This window comes from Scylla paramamosain, chromosome 36 (genome assembly GCF_035594125.1).
Source record: "Scylla paramamosain isolate STU-SP2022 chromosome 36, ASM3559412v1, whole genome shotgun sequence".
Taxonomy (NCBI): domain Eukaryota; kingdom Metazoa; phylum Arthropoda; class Malacostraca; order Decapoda; family Portunidae; genus Scylla; species Scylla paramamosain.
This window is the reverse complement of record NC_087186.1, coordinates 9,791,908-9,799,407: the sequence shown is the minus strand read 5'-3', so window position 1 is coordinate 9,799,407 and position 7,500 is coordinate 9,791,908. Positions and strand designations below refer to the sequence as shown.

The window sequence follows — 7,500 nt, the reverse complement described above, 5'->3', positions numbered from 1 at the left end:
CCCTCTCTCTCTCTCCTAACGATAATCAGAAAAGCCAGGCAATTAAAATTCTTCAAACCTATTAAAAGTTTTACGTATTCAAATTCTTTCGTATGAGTTCCGTATCTTAATTAGTGTGTTAATTTACCTTACACCTTTTCCTTAAGATATTTTCCTGAGTCTGACACAAAGGTGGAATATTGAGCACTCTCTCTCTCTCTCTCTCTCTCTCTCTCTCTCTCTCTCTCTCTCTCTCTCTGTCTCTCTCTCTCAGAATTGGCTTTTTCGGTTAATTTTCTTTCTCTTGATCATCCAACGTTTAATGCATTCCGTCATTTAAAATTCTCTCTCTCTCTCTCTCTCTCTCTCTCTCTCTCTCTCTCTCTCTCTCTCTCTCTCTCTCTCTCTCTCTCTCTCTCTCTCTCCGTTTCTTTTATCCTTTTTCTTCTTGTTCGTTATTTTTCCCATTTTCTCTCTTCCGTGTATTTCCACAGCAAAGTTATCATGTTTTTCTCTTTTATTTTATTCTTTGCTTTTATTATTGCCCTTCTTTGTTTCATCGTTTTGTTATCATTGTCTTTCTTTTTTTTTTCATTTCGTCTCGTTTGGTTTGTAAAAATCACGTGTTTTTATAAATATTTTTTTGCCTCGAGTCTTTCTCTCGTCTCTCTCTCTCTCTCTCTCTCTCTCTCTCTCTCTCTCTCTCTCTCTCTCTCTAAAGAGCCGTACTACTAATGCTTACAACTTTCAACATATCGCTTTAACTTTTACCTAAGAATTAATGACCAAATTTTCTCCTTAGTTGGTATTTCTCTTTACTTTATCCCACTTCTCCCTTTTTTTCCTTTTTCCTCCACCTTTCCCCTCCCTCTGAACCCTCCCATCTCGTTGTCCTCTCCCTCTCCTCCCCCATTCCCTCTCCCCATTCTTAACCATTCACTCCTTTATGGCCTTCCTTGCTAATGGGTTTGTCGTGGTGGTTGTTAGTTTGCAGTGAAGTGAGGCGAGAGTGAACGTGTTGGAAGTTGTACTAACGTGTTGTCTTCCCAAGGTACCAGATGGAGGGGCGGGGGGGAGGGGGGTTGTATTTCTGAGTGTGTGTGTGTGTGTGTGTGTGTGTGTGTGTGTGTGTGTGTGTGTGTGTGTGTAATAATGATAATAATAATAATAATGAACGGTTTATTCTTTAGGAAGTGTGTTTGAGTGTGTTGTGTCTTTTGTTACGATAGCTACTGGTGTTTTTCCGTGTGTGTGTGTGTGTGTGTGTGTGTGTGTGTGTGCGTGTGCGTTATTGGTACTAGAGTGCGTTTAATGGAGTGTGTGCGCGCGAATACGACATCAAACTGAGACAAAGACATGTGTGTGTGTGTGTGTGTGTGTGTGTGTGTGTGTGTGTGTGTGTGTGTGCATGCGTGTATGAATGTTTGTTTCTATCTCGCTGTGCATTGTTTGTGTGTTTGTCCTCACTCACTGCGTTCCTTTCGTCTCTTATTAAGTCTGTCTGTCTGTCTGTCTGTCTGCCTGCCTGCCTCCCTCCCTTGTTGCTTTTCCGTCTGTCCGTCTGTCTGTCTGTCTGTCTGTTTGCCTGTCTCTCTCCTTTGTACATCCAGTTCTCCGTATCTTGTTTTGATATTTCCTTTTATTTCTGCTTTAATTCTAAGTCTTATTTATGTATTTGTTTACTTTTAATTAACCTTACGTGTCTAATCTACCTTTTTTTGGGATTATTTTCTTTATTCTCCATAATTTTTTTTTTCAATGTACGTAATGATTTTGTCTTACTTTTATTTTACTTTTCCTATACTTTTATTATTTATTTATTTATTTAATTTTATTTGCTTTAATGCTTTGAATCTATGTGGTTTCTCTTTCCTGTTCGTCTCTCTGTATTTTTTTCTTATTAATATGCTTTGAGAATTACAGACAGACACACAGACAGACACATACACGCACACTTATACACACACACACACACACACACACATTCTCTCTCTCGCTCTCACTCTCTCACCCCTTTCTCAATTATCATCTAAAAGCCTTCACGTAATATCCACAGTTTCTTTCCTTCCCTCCTTCACTTCCCTTCCTTCGTTCCTTTCCTTCTTACGTACGTATTGTCTATCTATGTATGTATCCCTCCCTTCTTTCCTTACCCTTGGGCATTATTTTCCCCGTCTCCTCCCTCCCACTTTCATCAAATTTCCTCTTCACCCTCGTTCTGCAAATCATTCTCGTCAGCCTTTTCATTTCTCTCATTCCCACTCTCCCTCTCTCTCTCCCTCTCCCTCTCTCCATCCATCAGGAGCCCCTGGGGACAGAGCACAGGGGGGAAAGAGGTGCTTGCTTAGGTTGCCTCGTCACAAAGTGCTTCTCTCGGATCAAACGTCCCGCTCTAATGAAACCTTTGCTCTTTTTGACGTCCGTTTCACCTGGTCAGGTATTGTAGCTTCCTTTTTTTATCTCTCTCTCTCTCTGTCTCTCTCTGTCTATTTTTTTCTGCCCCTTCCAGCTCTTGTAGATGGATTGATGGATGGATGCAGGTATTTCTGTCCATTTTCGTTTGTCTTCTGTCTGTTTTCTTGTATATTGTAACTCTTTTTATCCTTTTCGTTTGTCTTCTGTCTGTTTTCTTGTATATTGTAACTCTTTTTATCCTTTTCGTTTGTCTTCTGTCTGTTTTCTTGTATATAGTAACCCTTTTTATCCTTTTCTCTCTATCTGTTAATTTTTTCTGCCGTCCCAGCTTTCGTAGATGATGGTTAGATGGATAGATGCATTTCTGTCTATGTCGATTTGTCTTCTGTCTATTTTATTTATTTTTTGTCTATTGTAGCTCTGTCTTTTCTGTCTATCTGTTATTCCAGCTATTTTATCAGTCCTTCCATCTCTCGTAGGTGAATAGACGGATGGGTGGATGGATGGATGTAATTTTATGTCTGTTTCTCTTCTGTTTATTTCTCTTTCCCTGCCCGTGCCTTTCTCCTTCGTCTCTCTATGATATTTTCACTGTTTTGATTATTTTTTTTTTTTAACTGTGTAGTGGAAGTTATTGGCATTGCTATATGTGTGAGAGAGAGAGAGAGAGAGAGAGAGAGAGAGAGAGAGAGAGAGAGAGAGAGAGAGACGAGAGACGAGAGAAAGAGACGAGAGAGAGTAAAAGATAAACAAGATGTGGTGAGGGAAAGAGAGAGAGAGAGAGAGAGAGAGAGAGAGAGAGAGAGAGAGAGAGAGAGAGAGAGAGAGAGAGAGTTAGAGGAAGTGGTGGCAAAAAAAGAAAAGAAAGCCTAGAAAAAGAGAAAAGTGATAAAAATGGTGAAAGAGAAAAAAATAAAGGGAAGGGGAGAGAAAAAAATTATATTGAGTGTATGTAGCAGAGAGAGAGAGAGAGAGAGAGAGAGAGAGAGAGAGAGAGAGAGAGAGAGAGAGAGAGAGAGAGAGAGAGAGAGAGAGAGAGAGATGCTGGAGGAGGATGGAGGAAAGGTCACTGATGGAGGAAAGAGAGGTGGAGGGAAAAACGGAAGAGACGAAAGGAGAGATAAAATGGAGAAAAGATGAAAGTGGAGAGACTGAAGAGACTTTAGATGGAGGGAAGAAAGATGGAGGGATGTGGAGGAAAGGTGGAGGAGGTTCGAAGGAGGGTGGAGGAAAGATGGAGGAAGTTGGAGGGAGGCTGGAGGAAAGATTGGGGGAGTTGGAGGATGGAGGGAGTTAGAGGAAAGATGGAGGAGTGGAGGAAAGGTGGAGGAAAGATGTAGAAGAGTGAAAGGTAGCAAGGGCAACTTTTCTCAGGTGGAAGAAAACTTTAAGCGTCTCTCCCTCCCTCCCTCCCTCCCTCCCTCCCTCCCTTCGGGTCTTTCCTTTTAACATTTTCCTCCTTTTTCCTCCTCCTTTTTCCTCCTCTTCCTCCTCCTCTTTCCTCCTTTTCCTCTCCTTCGTCTTTCTCATTAAGTCTTTCCTTACAGTATTTTTTTTCTCTCTTATTTACCTCCAATCTTTCTTTCCTCCTCCTTTCCTCCTCCTAAGCCTTTCTCCGTTCCTCCCTCTTTTCTTCTATCTTTGTTTCTATCTTCTTTTCTCTCCATCCTTCCCTCCTTTCTTCCTTTTCTCTCTTTCCTATGTTTACCTCTCAGTATCTTCTCTGTTCCCCTCCCTCTTCTCCCTCTCTCCCTCCTCCCCTCCCTTCCTTCCTCTTTGCAGTGAGTTTGTGTAAAGCATCTAACTTTCCTCCTTCCTTCCTTCTCCTTCTCTCCCAAGTCTCACTTCCTTGCACCTTCTGATTCCCTCCCACAGTAGGTCTTTCTTAAGTATTCTCTCTCTCTCTCTCTCTCTCTCTCTCTCTCTCTCTCTCTCTCTCTCTCTCTCTCTCTCTCTCTCTCTCTCTCTCTCTCTCTCTCTCTCTCTCTCTCTCTCTCTCTCTCTCTCTCCCTCCTGTAATTATCCTAAACACCTCTCCCGACCTCTCCCTCTCTCTCACACACTCACTCTCTCTCTCTCCTCCGCCATTTTCACACTACCTTGGTCTTTTAACTACCTAACCTAACCTCTCTCTCTCTCTCTCTCTCTCTCTCTCTCTCTCTCTCTCTCTCTCTCTCTCTCTCTCTCTCTCTCTCTCTCTCTCTCCCCCTCTTCCGCCCTCACACGACGCTGCAATTAGTCGGAGGATTCCAAAGCTTAAGGAAATTATCAAGTGCGAGAGGGACAAGAAAGTGCTAACCAACTCCTGCACACACGGTTCAGTTTGCCTTGGTATCGTGGAGGGAGCGTCGCCCTTACCTGCCACTCTCCGGGTCCCGCTGGCCTGTCACCTCCTCGGGGTCTTTAATTACCTCGATCTGTGTTTGCAGTGCGCCAGATTTTTTGGGCCTAAGTGTGTGTGTTGGTGCGGCTAATATCGGCCTTGCGTCACCCCGGTATAGCTAACGCCAGCCCGGTACAGCAGTTTAATCAATTTCCTTCCCTTCCCAGTATTACCGAGTCTAGTCCTTCTTAGCCCTTCCCAGTTAATCCCAGTCCACTCTAGTCTTTCCCAGTACGTGCCAACTCTTCCCAGTCCACCCCAGTCTTTCCCAGTCCATTCCAGTCCTTCCCAGTCCATCCTACTGCATCCCAGCTCACCTCAGTCTTTCTCAGTCCATCCCAGCCCATCCCAGTCAACCGTAGTCTTTTCCAGTACATCCCAGCTCAGCCTAACCTAGCCCAGTAGTAGTAGTAGTAGTAGTAGTAGTAGTAGTAGTAGTAGTGGTAGTAGTAGTGAAGGAGGTCAAGGAGGAGGAAAAGAAATAGGATAAGTAGGAGTAAGATCAAAAGGAGGAGGAGGAGGTCGAGGTGGAGGAGGAGGAAGAGGAAAACTTTATTAAGAGTTTTTAGAAAATTTATCGAGAGGCAAAGAGGTGAGGTTAATGCAAAGGTACGACGGAAAGGGAAAGTTATCTCGCTATAAGAGGAAATTTTGAAAAGGAAGATGAGGCGTATGAGAAGACGAAGGAGGAGGAGGAAGAGGAGGGGGAGGAGGAAGAAGAAGAGAGTCAGGGGTGAAGACAGGGCGAGGAAAATTGAGGGAAAAAAAAACCTTGACTGTCCATTTCGTGTTTCTGTCAGGCCGGTAGAAAGAAAGAGGAGGAGGGAGAGGGGAGGAAGAGGGGGAGGGGGAGGAAGAGGAGAAAAAGAAGGGAGAAAAGGGAGAAAAAGGGAGAGAACCACCTTTCTTCTATACTCTCCCAGCAGGTCTCCAGATTTATTTCCGGGGTGTATGAGAGAGAGAGAGAGAGAGAGAGAGAGAGAGAGAGAGAGAGAGAGAGAGAGAGAGAGAGAGAGAGAGAGAGAGAGAGAGAGAGAGAGAGAGAGAGAGAGAGAGAGAGAGAGAGAGAGCAATACGTATGGACAATTTACAGGTGAGAGGGGAAGGTAACTCTAATTACTACCTGGCGAGGCGGACACGTGTGCACACCTGCCTCTGTCGCTCCCCAGGTGTGGAAGCTCATTAGGCCAGGTGTTGCTAGGTCAGGTGTGCAGGAGGAGGAGGAGGAGGAGGAGGAGGAGGAGGAGGAGGAGGAGGAGGAGGAGGAGGAGGAGGAGGAGGAGGAGGAGGAGGAGGAGGAGGAGGGAAAGTGAGAGGGAGATAGGATGGATTAAGGTAGGTTAGGTAAGGACAGGTGAGAAATGAGGCGATGTGGTGAAATGAATGGGATGATTTTGTTACCTGAAGTTAAATTAGTAAAGGCGATAGAGATTTCAGCACTAATTGAGGTAGCTTAGGTAGGGACAGGTGTGAAATGAGGTGTGGTAGAAGGGACGTGGTGAAATGAATGACAGTTTTGTTAGATTATGTTCAGGTGAGGGAATGAGGATATATAAGAGTAATTTGTAAAGGTAGAGATGATTTCAGCACCAATTGAGGTAGGTTAGGTAAGGACAGGTGTGAAATGAAGTGAGATTTATGCGTCTGAGGAATAAAGGTGAAGTGATTTCGTTACCTTGAACTCAGGTAGATGAGGGAACGTTGATGAGTTGAAGCGAGATGAGCTGAGAGTGAAAAGTGAGAGTTGAGGAGATAAGTTAGTCGAAGAGAAAGGCAAAAATTGAAATTGAAGCGAAAATTAAAGTGAAAAAAGAAAAAGAATGGGAGATAAAGTGAAAAGGGAGACAGGAAGTGAAGAATGAAAGATGAAACTGAAGTGAGAAGAAAACGGCAAAATATCAACAAAAATTCAAGTGAAAAGAATAAAAAAAAAACTGAACTTGAAGTGAAGATTGATGAAAAATGAGAGAGAGAGAGAGAGAGAGAGAGAGAGAGAGAGAGAGAGAGAGAGAGAGAGAGAGAGAGAGAGAGAGAGAGAGAGCTTGACTGATTCATCGCGGGTCGGGCGAATCCCCACACCGATTTTGGAATCCTTTGCAGACGTGAGAGTGAAAATTGATGACGAAGAAACACGAATATTTGAAGAGGAGGCGCGATTTGGGAATTTTTGAGCGAGAGGAACAGAAGGAAAGACGTGGGGTGGGTCGAGAGAGAGAGAGAGAGAGAGAGAGAGAGGGAGAAGGAGTCTTGGGAAAAGGATACGAGAGAAAAGGTAAAGAAACGAGAATAAAATTAATCTCGATAAATATAAAGAAAAGTAAGCTAGTGTAAACCGTTAAAAGAAATACTAAGGAAACAATTAAAAGGGGAGAATAATGATGATGATAATAATAATAATTAGAATAATATTAATAATAATAAAAAAAGAAAAGAAGACATCAAATAGGAAAAAAGTAAAGAACACACACACACACACACACACACACACACACACACACACACACACACACACACACACACACACACACACACACACACACACACACACACACACACACACACACACACACACACACACACACACACTTCCCACAACACTTTCCACAAATACGTATCTAAACACACCTGAAGAACATCACCACCACCACCACCACCAACACCAACAGCACCATCACTGACACTACACACTGTCACACACACACACACACACACAAACACACAAA

At 43.4% G+C, this 7,500-nt stretch overlaps 1 protein-coding gene across 18 annotated transcripts in view; it reads left to right on the top strand.

The window, feature by feature from the left end:
• LOC135090949 (uncharacterized) overlaps nt 1-7,500 on the top strand; it is a 201,976-nt gene that overhangs the window by 78,996 nt on the left and 115,480 nt on the right. For 3 of the 18 annotated variants that reach the window (XR_010262205.1, XR_010262196.1, XR_010262202.1), the window contains exon 5: nt 2,282-2,416. The exons of the other annotated variants lie outside the window; for them this stretch is intronic. The gene's annotated coding sequence lies outside the window, so the exon portion shown is untranslated. The remainder of the gene's footprint in view (nt 1-2,281; nt 2,417-7,500) is intronic. 18 annotated transcript variants of the gene reach the window in all.